Source organism: Macrobrachium rosenbergii, chromosome 40 (assembly GCF_040412425.1).
Source record: "Macrobrachium rosenbergii isolate ZJJX-2024 chromosome 40, ASM4041242v1, whole genome shotgun sequence".
Taxonomy (NCBI): domain Eukaryota; kingdom Metazoa; phylum Arthropoda; class Malacostraca; order Decapoda; family Palaemonidae; genus Macrobrachium; species Macrobrachium rosenbergii.
The window spans coordinates 30,374,457-30,391,020 of NC_089780.1; the positions used below are offsets into that span (position 1 = coordinate 30,374,457).

At 37.5% G+C, this 16,564-nt stretch overlaps 1 long non-coding RNA gene across 1 annotated transcript in view; it reads left to right on the plus strand.

The window, feature by feature from the left end:
- Positions 1-13,820, plus strand: part of LOC136825973 (uncharacterized) — a 92,127-nt gene extending 78,307 nt beyond the window's left edge. The window contains exon 3 of the long non-coding RNA XR_010849500.1: positions 12,578-13,820. This is a non-coding gene — a long non-coding RNA (uncharacterized lncRNA). The remainder of the gene's footprint in view (positions 1-12,577) is intronic.
- The last annotated feature ends 2,744 nt before the right edge of the window (positions 13,821-16,564 follow it).

Below are 16,564 nucleotides of genomic sequence, written 5' to 3' on the forward strand. Positions count from 1 at the left end.
GAACATTTAGAATTATCCCACCTTAAGACGGATTCAAATTGCAAGCAGGTCATGAGTAGTAATACTTGATGAAGCCATTTACTTAATATACATTTATAATCTTTCTCATTCTTTTACAATAACTCAACGTTTAGTGTCTTGATGTTCTAACTGTTCTCGGGACTTTGTCGGTGAATAGCATCAACAGGTTGAAATTGGCACTACAGCGGGGTCATAGCTGGGGAGCCAGTGTCACTAATGGCTATTTCCCCTCCCCATCCCCCAAACATCCCCACCCCCCCTTATTGTCCCATCTCTCTACACGAGCAAAATGGTAGCCATCCCGTTCATCGAAAACGTCTTAGTGGATTGGCGTAAAGTTTATTGTTAGCATACCAAGATAAAAATATAATTTTATTTGATTTTCAATGAAATTTAGGTGGGCGTCTTGGGGTTGGGGGTTATTTCCCCAAAATAAATTTTACCCTTACTTATTTTTCAAGATCTCAGGTCAAAATTAGGTCACAGGGTAATTTATCATCATTAGTAGTAATAGTAGTGGTAGTAGCTAAGGCGTCATTGCCCCGAATACTTGTTGATTAGTAAATAATGAATTGGCTATATACGGAAGTGTTGCGTCCGGGTAGGGCGGGATTTTCGTGGAACAGGTGTGAGCTGGATTAAGTATCTGATAATTATATACTTAACGTCATTTTATTTTTGTGGAAATTAAACAGATTTTCCTCATGATAACTGTACCTCTTAAGTTATGAATATCAGAGAGAGAGAGAGAGAGAGAGAGAGAGAGAGAGAGATTCATAGCTTCTGTAATCTGCTGTTGTGATTCTTTCCGTTCTTGTGGATGCGTTGATTCTTACACCTTCCCCTCTTACGCAAGTCATAAGAGCATGATAGATGATCAGTATTCTAACGCAATAGTTAACATTGCGCTAAAAAAAGGGCATTTCGAAGGCTTTTGACAAACTACAGATGATAAATTTTTGAAGCAAATTGATAACACGCAAAATACTGCGTCAAGAGTTGATCGCTTAGAACCATCACTCAATCTTTACCTTTTCTTGTTGTCTCTTATCTTCGTCTTTAGGTCTGGTTAGATAAAGGCATTTGTTTGCCCGTACTGTTTGCCTGCGGAATCACTGGAAGTTTTCGTTAAGATAATTATCTTAACGAGGACTAAGTCACCACGAGTAATAACGTGATAACTGCGCTGTTGAAGACTCATGCACTTGCCTCATACAACCTGACTTGAGCAGGGATGATAAGCAGTTGCCTGTTGATAAAACTTTTGCTAACTCGATACCAAAATGCAAGTTTCTACATTCTCTTATGACGTACATTATAAGGGACTAAATGATAACACATTATTCTTAGGGTATTAGGTGGTGCGACAAGAAACAGACGAGATAAATCATGTTACAGGCGAGATAAATCACGTTTCTGACCATCGTCGGAGATAACTAATTTAGCCATTCCTTATTTTGTTTTTTAGTTTACTCGACTACATTCATATAAGTATATTATGTATGTGTATTTGCTCCTCATTTACTTTTATTTACGTTGTACAAAGTAGAGAATTTGGAAAATGCCACTCAAAGTTTGGCAGCACAAGCAAAAACGCTGTTTGTACTGTCAAGGCAGCCTTAGTCACAAAATGGTCAACAGAGAGTAATCTCCTTACTCACGTGCATTAGAACATAACCGAAGGTCGTATCAAGTTGGAAATGTTGAAATTATTTTCAGATTTCTCAAAGGCATTCATGGTCTTATTCTGAGAAAGACATTAGAATTGTTATTCATTAATTGCAAGATATTCATTGTAATTAAACTATTGACTAGACGTATATTTCCTGGGCACAGTACATGAAAACATTATTAGAACGCTTTTGTTAAAGTGGAAAAGAATTTTGTAGCTTTTGTTCTATTGGAACGATTTTTTTTTTTTTTTTTGCCTATGTGATTCTACTGTTCCTATGAATGCAAAGTTATTGGTTTTAAAATCTTTAAATAAATCATAGTTTAATTCCACACTATTACTATTATATAACAGTGATATTATTATTTCTGATTGTTTGCCACTATGAAATCATCACCTTCCTCTCTCTCTCTCTCTCTCTCTCTCTCTCTCTCTCTCTCTCTCTCTCTCTCTCTCTCGCTTTCATTTTTTTAAAGTTGAAAGAAGGCTACGTTTTCTGTGGGAGACCAGCCCATCATCCCTTTGTATCGGCTCTTCTCTATCCCCGGTTTCTGGGGAGGATTGCGGTAAACGGTGGCATTAAGCCGTCTTTCACTGCTTGCGACTGTTACCGCTTTTTTTAAAGGGGAGGGAGGGAGATGTTCTTGATGAAAGAAAGGATTACCTCTTGTGTCTCCTTCAGTGACACTGGAAGGGGCGAGGGGAGACAGAGAGAGAGAGAGAGAGAGAGAGAGAGAGAGAGAGAGGAAGGGGGGGGGAGAGAGGAAGAGCGTATAAGGGATTTTCCCAGGGTTGCTTTTCTTAAGACCTCTCTGTGATGGTCTCTTCTTCTTCTTTCTTCTTCTTCTTCTTCTTCTTCTTCTTCTTCTTCTTCTGCTTTTGATGGCTGATATGTGATGATGGCCACGTAGGGGAAAATTGAAGATATCAGGGGAACAAAGCCTGATAAGTACACAGGTAAAGCACCCTTGTGGGAAAGTAAGACTGTGGGAAGGAGACATTAAAACTTATGGACAAGATACATGACATTTTTTGCTTATTCTGTTGTGTTTTTAGTCTCACACTTTACCTTTTAATTACTATTTTTTTCATGCAACAATAATGTTATCGTGAACATTGACATGAAGACTTTTAAATTAATTTACTTTACAACTGTAAATAGTATTGGTAATGGTATTTGTAGAGAGAGAGAGAGAGAGAGAGAGAGAGAGAGAGAGAGAGAGAGAGAATCTCTACTGGAATGTTTGTGCCTTATTCCTTAATCTTACAATCTTTTAACATCATGATCTAAATTCTTCTGTGGCGGAGAAAAGACGGAACATTGAAACATGAAGTTTTATCTTTGAAATTGTGCTTTTTTTTTTTTTTGTCATATTTTAGCCCTTGTATTGTCAAAACGCCTAAAACGCCTAAATTCCTTTCAGTGTATCATAGATAGAAATTGTAGGGCTTGTGTTCATCTACTGAAAACAATCCTCCATATTGAGTGAGACTAATTGTAAACCTTAGTTTAAGAAAAAACTGATAAATCATTGTTTGTAAAAACAAAATATTCTTATCGTTCTTACAAATACCTTTTAACAGAAGAAAAGAAGACGGGTGCACTCTTGTCTTGAGAGTCAACAGTTTCTTTCGCTCTGTTTCCCAACTTTGGAATACTCTTCCTGCCTCTGTTTTTTCCTGACTCTTACAGCCGTTCATTATTTAAAAGGCATATCTGGCACTTCCTTCATGGGTAAACCCCATAACTGCTCATTTACCTTGATATTTTTGGCATAGGTTTGGGCATATTGTCAGTTGCCCGTCTCAGTGACCTTGGCAGTAATAAAAATACCTGGGCAAAGGGAGACATGACATACTATGATGTAAGGTGGAGGGTTTTTATTGTGTGAGAGAGAGCGAGAGATTCTCATTTATGTAAACATTTTAGTAGATGCTGATTTAATTAGCAGTTGCTGCGTAGTTTATGCATCTTTTAGTTACGGTCGGCATGTTTTGATATGCTAGGTAAACGAGCATTTATCTTGGAAAAATCACGTGCCATTATATTAACGCGAAAACTGAGTAAAGTAATGTTTACTTTGTTAAAGTGTGATTTCTCAAATTTACCAAAATTTTTTGTCGTGAGTTTTACTGAATAGATGAAGGATACACCAGTCTAAAACAAATAATCAGCAAAAATTTTATAAATATGACCAGATTCCTCAACAAAACAATAGCGATATGAAATTCCGAGTAGTAGTATTATTCATTATTACTTTTATGTCAAGATATTTTAAAATCTTTACAGAGATTAGATTTTATTATATCATGACTGCGAGAAAACAGTGTCACATACTTCTCATTGCACTGGCCATGATGTCATGAAGGTTTGAATAATTGATGGTGTACATAGCATTATTATTCTAAGTAAAACGTTTTTCCTCTGGAAAACAAAGAGAACGGCAGTACAGCATATTCATCCTATGGCTGGCAAGTGTAGTATGAAGCCAAGTTGTTGACATCCACCCACAGCATCACAGGTACTTTAAAAAATTCATTCATAAATCCCGCAAATAGCGTTTGGGCGGTATAATAATAATAATAATAATAATAATAATAATAATAATAATAATAATAATAATAATAATAATAATAATAATAACTGGTTAAGCATTGGGGCTGGGCAGTTGTTGGATGGGTGACTGCTCTCCTTGGCGTTGATTCCTTCTCAGCTGTAAATCCAGCCATGGGTTAAATAGCAAAATTCAGCACTGATGGAAATAATTGAAAGATTAAACGACAACGACGTAAGTGGAACCTCTGGCAACAGAGGAGCCTCGTCCGGCAGCCAGGTATACAGCCCAATCGACGGGGAGGACGGTCTGGTACTTGGAGGTCGTCATCCAGCAACTGATCACCACAACGACAGTAACCAGCAACCAGAGACTGGAGCTACAGAGGCAAACCAGAAGAAGAAATGGACAAGAGAAGTAAATAAGGAAATAAGATGCTACGTCAGAAGCAACCCAACAGAAAGAGGATACAGAAGGAGACTGGTCAACATCTGCAGTGAGAGAAATAACACCCTTCAAACAGAACAAAGGCTGGCAGACCAAGTAAGGAACATAAAGAAAAAGAACTGGCTCTCCACAACAGAAAGAGAGGAACTGGAAAGAGAAATATCACTTAGCAAAAAGACAAAAAGACAAACTAAGAGACGATGCCAGAGAAGACGACAGGAATGATGAGCTACCAAACAACAGCACACGAGAAAACACCAAAGATGTAAGAGAGAGGTCGGAATGGGTGGAAAAGATCAGACAATGGATGAAGCCAGATACTGAAAGAACAAAGATCCTCTCCATGAAAGCCGAAAGCCTACAGCACAAAGAAACTAAGGGATAAAACAAGTGAAGTTAATGAAATAATGAGACTGATACACACCACCAGTATCACGGAAACAAATAACCTGGCATATGCAAGAGCAAGATTAGCAGTAGAACTCATGGGGATACAAACACCAACATCACCATCACAACCAACACAACAGAAACCAAAACAGCAACTGCCTTGGAAAAGGTGCCTGGAAAAACAAATCATGGAGATGAGATCTGACTTGAGTAAACAGAAAGAGGCTAAAGCCCCATACACACTATGCATCATGATGCGCGCAGTGTTGAACGGATGTGTTGAAAAACCACTTTTTCAAAACGAAACCACATCACCAATGTGTTGATAGGCCAGACCGATTTCAAGTGGCTGCTCAGTGTTGCATCGACAGTCAGAGTGGGAGGACGTCCACTCAGCTCCAGTGTCGATGGCCCGCTCAGCACTACCCGCCAAACCTCTTGAATGGACAAGGACCAATCACTCTACAGTGTTGTATTTTCCAGCTTTAAATTGAGTGTTTGGTGGGTAGGATGCTTGGGAAGATATATATATATATATATATATATATATATATATATATATATATATATATATATATATATATATATATATATATATATTTCAGGAAATGTGTCTAATTTAGAATTAACATGTTATAAGGTGTGATGAAGGAAAGATCGCTTCAAGAGTGAACTGGGTCGGGCGCTCAGTTGCAAAATCATTGCATTCAGCAAATAGTTTGGTTACTTCAGCTGTTTTGCTTGATGAACACACAATATTGGCTCTGATTTGGGAGGCAGACGACTGAGCTGGTATGCGAGTGCGTAAGTTCGTACGTTAGAAAATATAGATTGTTTGTCTAATTCTGCCCAAAAGTAAGTCTGATCGATTATTAGCGAAGCAAGAGCGTTATCGTCCAGACGTAGCTTTGAGTGTTCCAATCTCTTAGAAACTGGCAGAATAAGGTAAAGTTCAGACTTTTCATTTTTCTGTGTGAACTGTGGACTTGTGAATTTTACCATGATTTCAAGACACATATGAATTTGTGTGGAGAGTTGAACATAACCATTTATGTCACTTTAATATTCTATTTTATTGTGTTCTGTTTAACGATTATTAACCATGCATTTTAAACTTTTCATTATTATGTTTTGCACTTGTATATTTGTGGGAGATTACAATTTTGCTTAATTCTTCGACAGATGTCTGTGGAATTGCTGTGGTTATAGGAAAGGACCCTGCAATCTTTGCAATGTGGTTATTTCTCATGTGGTTGACTTAAGACTAGATGTATAATGTCTAAGATGGAGTGTGTGAGAGTTTTGGGTGTAAAGATTTTTAGTCAGAGTAAGACTTTTAGTCAGAGTAAGACTTTTCAGTCATAGTAAGACTTGTTTTAGTCAGAGTAAGAGTAAATCTTGAGTAGACCATTTTGACTTGATAATTCATTTATTATGCATTTTAATCTTTTCTTTGTTCATTCATTACTTGTTGGGTTGATTTGATAATAAATCTATTTTTGTAGGAAAGATTGTGTTTCCTTAGATGATCTATTCCTTTTTGAGGATGATATTCGAGAGAGAGAAATCCGTGTGAGAGAGAGAGAGATATTTGCTGAGAGGGGAAAGATGCAAGCAGTGTCAGAGTCAGAGAGAGAGAGAGAGAGAGAGTGGGAGATCCATGGGCTAAGTGTTAGTAGAGGGGAGAAAGGGTCGAGTTTTACCATGCTTTCCTGAATATAGATCGCAAAGCACGCTACGTAACACTTCAAAGGAAGTGTTGAGTCTGTATTATATATATATATATATATATATATATATATATATATATATATATATATATATATATATATATATATATATATATATATATATATATTTGAAAAGCTTATAGGTCACAAGTATTTTATGAATTACAGTACACAGTAGATGTTTGAATAATTAGTGTGGCTAAAGTCATTTTGAAAGTCCTTTTGCCCTTCCTTGTCAGGGTTCCTGACAAGGAAGGGCAAAAGGAATGTTTGCCTCTCCCTTAATCCATTAATCGCACTCTGTATATCCCTTTCAACTTTCTCTTCTCGAACATGTGACGCTTTACTGTCAAATCTGGCCGGAGAACAAGTGAGCAGTGTTGCAGTACAGTTTGGCCGCAAGTAATTTTTTTCAACACTACTACTGCATCACGTGGCTGATACATGATGCATAGTGTGTATGGGGCTTTAGAAGCAAGAAAACAAGAAAGAAACTGAATGAGAAATACAAGTACAGGAAAAGGGACTAAGCAACACAATAGAAGATATAAAACAAGCTTAAAGCCAAAGCACATAAGATCCAACATTACGTGAACAGGAATAAAGGATACCAACTGAACGAACTCTTCAGAACCAACCAGAAAAGGCTATACGGTCAATTAACAGGGGAAGACAACCACCAGGAAATTCCTGAAGCTGAACTTAGTAAGAGACTCTGGAAATACATATGGAACAATCTGGTATCACACAACAAACATGCAACATGGCTCCAGGAAGTCAAGGCAGAGGAAATGGGGAGAATAAAAGAAAGATTCACCGAGGTCACGACAGACACAGTCAGACACCAACTAAAGAAAGTGCCCAACTGGAAAGCCCCAGGTCCTGGTGAAGTCCATGGATACGGGCTCAAATACTTCAAGGCCCTACACCCATGAATAGCAGAACAATTCCAGCATTGTATCAGAAACTGCCATGCTCCCAAATGGATGACTACCAATGATGTGGAAGTTACTAACAGGTATCATCAGTAAAAGGCTATACAGATACCTAGAGGATACAAATACCATCCCCCACCAACAGAAAGGCTGCAGAAGGAAGTGTAGGGGCACAAAAGACCAGCTTCTGATAGACAAAATGGTAATGAAGAATAGTAAGAGGAGAACCAAACTAAGCATGGCATGGATTGACTACAAGAAAGCCTTTGACATGATATCACACACGTGGCTAATAGAATGCCTGAAAATATATGGGGCAGAGGAAAACACCATCAGCTTCCTAAAAAAATACAATGCGCAACTGGAATACAGTACTTACAAGCCCTCGGATAAGACTAGCAGAGGTTAACATCAGGAGAGGAATCTTTCAAGGCGACTCACTGTCCCCGCTACTCTTTGTAGTAGCCATGATTCCCATGACAAAAGTAGTGCAGAAGATGGATCTGGGTACCAACTCAATAAAGGAGGCAACAGAATTAATAATCTGATGTTCATGGATAACATCAAGCTGTATGATAAGAGCATCAAGGAAATAGATACCCTAATCTAGACTAAGGATTGTATCTAGGTACATCAGGATGGAGTTTGGTCTAGAAAAATACACCTTGGTCAGCATACAAAATGGCGAAGTGACAAGGACTGAAGGAATAAAGCTACCAGATGGGAATAGCACCAAACACATACATGAAACAGGATACAAATACCTGGGAATAATAGGAGAGGATATAAAACACCAAGAGATGAAGGACACGATCAGGAAAGAATATATGCAGGGACTTAAGGCTATACTCAAGTCAAAACTCAATGCCGGAAATGACAAAAGCCATAAACACACGGACAGTACCAGTAATCAGACACAGTGCAGGAGTAGTGGAGTGGACGAAGGCTGAACTCTGCAGCATAGACCAGAAAACTAGGAAACACATGACAATACACAGAGCACTACACCCAAGAGCAAATACAGACAGACTATACATAACCCGAAAGGAAGATGGGAGGGGTCTACTAAGCATAGAGGACTGCATCAATATCGAGAGCAGAGCACTGTGGCAATATCTGAAAACCAGTGAAGACGAGTGGCTGAGAAGTGCATGGGAAGAAGGACTGATAAAGGAGATGAAGACCCAGAAATATACAGAGACAGGAGAATGAAAAACAGAACAGAGGAATGGCACAACAAACCAATGCACAGACAGTACATGAGACAGACTAAAGAACTGGCCAGCGATGAAACATAGCAATGCCTACAGAGGGGAAAACTCAAGGAGGAAACAAGGAATGCTAACAGCGGCACAAGATCAGGCCCTAAGAACCAGATATGTCCAAAGAACAATAGATGGAAATAACATACCGCCCATATGCAGGAAGTGCAATATGAAAGACGAGACCTTAAACCACATAGCAAGCGAATGTCCGGCACTTGCACAGAACCGGTACAAAAAGAGGCATGATTCAGTAGCAAAAGCCCTCCACTGGAGCATGTGCAAGAAACACCAGCTAGTTGCAGTAATAAGTGGTACGAACACCAACCTGAGGGAGTGATAGAAAATGATCAGGCAAAGATCCTCTGGGACTATTGTATCAAAACAATTGGGTGATACTTGCCAATAGACCACACGTGACGTTGATTGGAAAAATCAAGAGGAACGTATCAGTCATTGATGTCGCAATACTATGGGGCACCAGAGTAGACGAGAAAGAAAGTGAAAAAATTGATAAGTATCTAGACCTGAAAATAGAAATAAGAAGGACATGGGATATGACAGTGGAAATTGTACCCATAATCATAGGAACACTAGGCACGATCCCAAGATCCCTGAAAAGGAATCTGGAAAAACTAGAAGCCGAAGTAGTTCCAGGACTCATGACTGTGATAGACCACAAAAAAAAGAATAATAATAATAATAATAATCTTTATTGCAGCTCAGAGTCCTGTTCAGAGATAGACAAGGTAGAAACAATACAATATACAAAATGTAGATACAAGGAATAAAAAGTCATAATAATAAGTAGTTACATCCAAACAGTTTCTAATAATAATAATGATAATAATAATAATAAATGTTAGTCTGCTTGTTCTTCACGCACTTTGTCCGTGTCCGACTTAACTAAAAAGGTTGCTAAGGATCAGAGGATGTGCAGTGATACCGAACGAAGGTCATCTAGAAAAGGTCAAGGTCACATGAAGAGGAAATTCCCATTTGCCAGGGTTTCTTAAAACCAGAGGTTGTACACTGACCTTCATCCTTGGCCATGTGGATAAGATCATGGCCACTTGGATAATACCAGGTCACAGAGAGAAGTTCAGGAGAAATATGGCCTTGACCATATTCTTATAATGCCGGAATTTGAAAGTTGATGTTTTAAATAAAAGGCCACAGTATTCAAGCGTGTGTCATCATGCAGAGCCAAGATCAACTGAACAAGGTCAAGGTCGCAGAGTTACTGGAAACTCTCGTCCGGAATACAAAAATTAAAACTTATGTTCTTTTCATTTCCGGAACATCTTTCAAATGAGTCCCATTTAATAAGTACCACCTCGGTGGCTATTTTTTGCCTGTAACACTGTTCTATTATTATTATTATTATTATTATTATTATTATTATTATTATTATTATTATTATTATTATTATTATTATCAGCAGCATTAGTAGTAATAGCAGCAGTAACTACTAATAGCAGTAGCAGTAGAGGGACCCTGGTGATTTCTATAGTGGTAAAAACATAGTCTAAAACGGACAGCGCAGGGGACTCTTCACACACTAATCTCTGAAGTCTGCATTAAATGAGAAACATGGCAAGTGCAATCCTGAACGTCACATTTAATGGAAAGCGTGTAATCATGAACTCCACAGTTAAATGAGAAACCTTACAACATGCACCTCTGAACTCCACATTAAATGAGAAGCATGACAAAGCATTATCGTGAATTCTTCTTGGAAGGTGCGTTAAGCCCATTAATTCCCCAGATTTTGTTTATTTATAGCATTTATTTGTCTTAATTTTTTGCTCATTCAAGTTTTTTTATCTTTTAATTCTTTATGGAATCATCGAAGTGATTTGAAAATACATAAAACGTGAGCGAAGATTGAGTATAATAATAATAATAATAATAATAATAATGATAATAATAATAATAATAATAATAATAATAATAACAGTGAAATATACCATCAAGTAATTTACCCGGATTTATTTGTTTTTGTGAGATAAATAGCTTTTATCTCTACGAAAATTGTATAATAATAATAATAATAATAATAATAATAATAATAATAATAATAATAATAATAATAATAATATTGAAATTTACCGTCAGGTAATTTACCCAGATTTATTTATCTTTGTGAAATAATTTTCTTTTCTCTACCTACGGACACCAGGTACTTAAAATGCACCTGGTCTCCACTCCTTTCTCACCTAAAAGAGAGATATTATCTCTTGTGTATAGGGTCTTTAAATATCCTTCCTTCTTATCATCTACCATCTGGGTGGATACAGTATCAGTGGGCAACGCCCAGCCTATTGCAACCGGGCCATCGTAGTAGTTTAGAGCTACTGGTTCAGTTATATTCCTTATAGCTTATTGTCCAGAGTTATGCGGAAATGAGAGAGAGTGAGAGAGAGAGAGAGAGGATGGAACAAGTATATGGAAATGATGAGAGAGAGAGAGAGAGAGAGAGAGAGAGAGAGAGAGAGAGAGAGAGAGAGAGAGGAGATGGAACATGTATTTTGAAATGAGAGAGAGAGAGAGAGAGAGATGATAGAACTGAGAGAGAGAGAGAGAGAGAGAGAGAGAGAGAGAGAGAGAGAGAGAGAGAGAGAGATGGAACAAGTATTTTGAAAGGGGGGAGAGAGAGAGAGAGAGAGAGAGAGAGAGAGAGAGAGAGAGAGAGAGAGAGAGGACAAAATAGTCCCGAAATTAAGACACCCCTCATACTTTTCAGCCTTGTACAGTAGGTTATCACGTTATAATGCTGTTATTACATTATCATTCTTAGGAGCTGGACCCTTTTGCTGTAAATCACTTCCAGTTGCCAACTATGTGAAGGTTCCTCTCAAAACATCATTTACGCTCGTGAAAATGAAGCAGATTGATTAGTTTTATATGGCCATACTTTATTAATATGATTTCTATATCTTTCAAAAAACTAAATCGAAAATGCTCTCGTCAATCTTTTTAATTTGTATGGAATTATATGGAGATTATTTATTTCACGTACTTATGTTCACACAGGCTCATACATATTCCCATTTGCCATATGTAGCCTCACAGATCTTAAATTTTCTGACACAGGAAGTTTAAGCAAAGATAATTTACGGGAATGAGTAGAATTCTGCTTCGTGATTCGTTTTCGCCTCCGAGAAGTTCGGGGGCTTGTTCGTTTGTCAGTCTGTTTCTTGGTTAACAGAATTAGGCAAAATTTATGTTTATAATAACCTGGTTTAATCGTTTTGTTTCTTTAAACTTTCAACGGTGACACCAGACAGGTTTCTCTTCGATTGCTAGAATGGCCTTCTATTGATAATAACATTGAAGAGTTTGACAACTACGACAGGTATTTCAAGATTTTACCTTCGACTTGTTTGCAGCAGGATTTTTTTTTATAGAGATTTAAACAAAAGTTAGCATTATGGCTGGTTAGATTTAGGGAGAGACAGGATTGTAACTCTTGGGAAGGAAGGGTGTTTTACTTAGCCTTGGTGGAGAAAAGGTATCTCAGGCACTCTTCTTTCATTTGTTTTTCTTTTTGTACTGATTCCAGATGCTCTTTCTGCTCTTCAGCTCCTCATGCGCCCGGCCATCTTGTAAGGTAAGTGTATTATTAAATGTTATCGTTGTTCTATTTTGTGCTTAAAATCACTAAACTTTGTTTTCTAACACGACTGACTTTGTAGTGTTTCGTGATGAACTAGTAAAATATAAAAACCAAAAAAAATTTTAAAAATGTAAAAAGAAATCTTTTTTAAATATCGGGATATTTTAGAGGTTTGGTTTTTCACTGAATGAGTTTATGCTTGTAAAACATTGCAATAAATAATAAAGACTGAATTTTACGAATACGAAACAATAGCAGAAGTAGATTTTAGTACGTTTAATTGTTGAATACCAACTTCACTGAGAGTGAAGCGTTAATTATATTTCTCAGGAATTATTTTTTAAGGTCAGGATACGAAATAAATTTCAGTCTTTTTCATTCGGATTAAAATCATTTCGCTTTACGAGGCCATTCATGAAAATAAAATGTGCGAGTGAAAATTCCCCCTCATAAACATGGTTGTTATAGGCTACTTAATTTAACGTTTACCTAAATCACATTGAATTAAGTATTAAGTAAAGTAAAATGTTCTCATGTTTCACGGAGTCTGACCAGCACCGCCAAAGGTTACAGGAGCTGAAATCGCCGTAGATCACAGTGATTTAGTGGGTGGTAGTATGGGAATATAAAAGTCAGCTTAGTTCTGGTTTAGTGGTATCCCGTGACATTGCCCCTTGAGAGAGGGGGTCTGTTCACTTTGGGCAATGGCCCCTTTGTCAGCGTTACTTGTTAGCTCTTTGAACTGGAGGGGGTTTTAGGCATGGAGCCTCATGTTGCACTCGCCATCCATCTGGCAATTTCTCAGATTGCCTCTTTTTTTCGTTCTTCTTATATTCTTATCCTTCTGCTGTTTCTTTTATTTTTATTTATTTATTTATTTATTATTATTATTTTTTTTTGTCTCCACGCCAGAGGGACTAATGAATGTCCCTTCTGTTTCTTGGGTGTTTTTATCATATTTCGTTTGTGTGGCCTTCACGCCGGATAGTTTTTTTAAGAACAGTTTTTTCCCGGTCAGAAGTGATTAGAGGTGCAAAGGTTTTCATGCAGAAGTTTTTTCTCATACATTTGTTTTCGTATGTGTGAGCAATTATCAATTATTTCTGTAAACAAATATATGTATCTTGCTAACACTCCATTTGGAGGGTAGGTTAAAGTCTGACGCGACGGGCTTAAGATGATGACACACTCATGCTATATATATATATATATATATATATATATATATATATATATATATATATATATATATATATATATATATATATATATATATATATATATTATATATATATATATATATATATATATATATATATATATTACTAAAGGACCTCATTCAAGCTGGATGGTATCTAATGGAGTATTTATTCAAAAAGTTACAAGCTTTCTTGGACAAACAGTCCACATTATCAAGTATCCGTACGGATACATGATAATGTGGACTGTTTGTCCAAGAAAGCTTGTAACTTTTTGAATAAAAACTCCATTAGATACCATCCAGCTTGAATTAGGTCGTTTTAGTAATTCTACTAATGCACAGAACAATTGTGTTATGTATATATATATATATAATATATATATATATATATATATATATATATATATATATATATATATATATATATATATATATATATATGATATATTGTTATATTCTGAGGCCAGTTGTAAGAATGAAATTGGATTTTTACTGTCATTTGCATTAGGGGCCAACACCTAGTGCTCAGAATATAAGCAGTAAATGTAATGGCTAAGATGACTTACCTTGATATCACATCTAGTTAAACAGGGAAATGGAGGTTGCCTTTCAAACCAGTCAATTAACTTTAAATTGAATTTATTTACAAACTGAGCAATCAGGAAATTAATATGAAATGGTTGACTGAGCAGCAAGCAAGGTACATACAATGTGCAGTAAAAGCAAGACAGTGCAGCATAGCAAATAAATGAATCTGAAAGGGCTACAGCCCTGAAAGAGTTTGACATGCAAATGAAAACCACTGCTGTTGAGACTGGTTGATATCTCTAAGGTTTAGCACAATGTGAATGCAAAGGGGGAACGGTGTCAAGCGCTCCTGGACCACTGATAGTCAGAAGGACTCTTGCACTTAGCAAGTTGGCAGTTAAATGTCTAAGGCTGCTTGGGTCACAAGGGCAGGGGCAGACCACTCGAAGAACCAGATAACAGGATTCTTATTGCATCTGTGCATGGAGCTCGCTTGCAAAAGACAAATTTCAGCCACAGAAGTTCCGACACCTGGCCAGTAAAAGAGGAAGAGAAACTGCACCAACTGTGTGCATTCGGGTCTCCAACGGAGTGTTGAATCGGGTCGAGATGCTCCCCCATTAGATTTCTAGGGCTGGGCACAAAGATATCGGTCAATCTGGAAGAGCAATAACAGCTAGCAAAAGGTCGAAGGGAAATAGGTCTTGAAGCTAAGGCTACTAGGGTCAGCATAACAGCCCAATTACGGTCCTGACTAGTCCTTCTGTCCCTAACGGCTTTCTGTCCCCCAAAATCATACGATGCGGGGTAGGACTTCTACATATGTCCACCCCCCTAGTGGGGTTCTCCTCCAGCTGCCATTAAATTTGGGTTCCTAGCTAATGGGCTGAAGGGACAAATTTTCTAAATGCTTGAAAATATATGTATATATGCATATATAAACCAACAGTATATGAGAGATTTATACTTTTCATAGTCCTTGAGGAACATCGAACCAAGAGTACTTCTGCTATCCCAAACTAAATGTACAGAGGACGATAACCATCCATACTACTAGGTACTTCAGAATTCTATGAAAAGTTTCCTAGCTGGGCAGACGGTTTCCCTTCCTTTCTCCCTCTTACTTACCGAATTTTACCATTTTTCCCCAGTCTGTCATCCGCCATTCCCTTCACCAAACCATCTCAAAATATGCTGGAACACCATTTCTCCTGCACAAAACCTGTTACCACTAATATGTATCACCACATTCTCACCCTTTCAGTTCTTCTTATACCACATATCCCTCACTCACTATTCAGGTCGGCTGTCATTCACATCATGCAGCTCTTCCCCATTCACGCATTTCGTCATCCAAACCTACATTTGGCGCTAAAGGAGAGTTAGCTAATGAATTTGGCTAAAACAGACATTATATATCCATGGTTAAGAAAGCAGAAATTGTGACCCTTTGGAAAACTGGCAAGTCAATGTCAGCTATTGCAAAGAGAGCAATTATGAATCTCTAAAAGCACCGTCTCATTGTAATCACAACCGCTCCAAGACAGGAGAAATTGATTCATCACTGAAGCGGAAGAAATATTTCATCGAAAACTACAAAAAGAACGGATAACATTTTAAAAAGGATTGTTATGGAACATCCATCAATGCCAGCCAAAATTTTCAAGTCTCAAAACCCTGATCTGCTTAAACGTATTGAATGGACAAAAACATCGATTGCAGAAAGATTTATTGGTCTCCCATGTCGTGTTGCAGCAAAAAAGCCACATCCTGCACTAAGCCTATGCAAAAAAAAAGGATGGCATTTTTGCAGAAAATATTTGAGGTTGTGGACTGAAAATCATTGGGAAAGGGTAGTTTCAACATGATCCTTTGAATCTAATGTTTTCCACATTATTAAGGTCATAGCGCTGGCAAGAAAGTAATCGAGGCCCCAAGGATCTAACCGTCTATGCATCAAAATACACAGTCAAGACTGATTTCTTCAACAGAAACATCCATTTTCAGGATGGTATGGGGATGTTTCAGCGGATATGGGGTAGGGGATTATATTTTCTCCCAGAGAGTCACGACAATGAATGGAGAGATTTATGAAAATGTCTTGAAAATGAATTAGTCCATTCAGGAAAAGGAACTTTTGGGCAGCACACGTCGTGTATTTATGCAAGATGGAGCACCAAATGATGATTTTCACAAGGTCACTA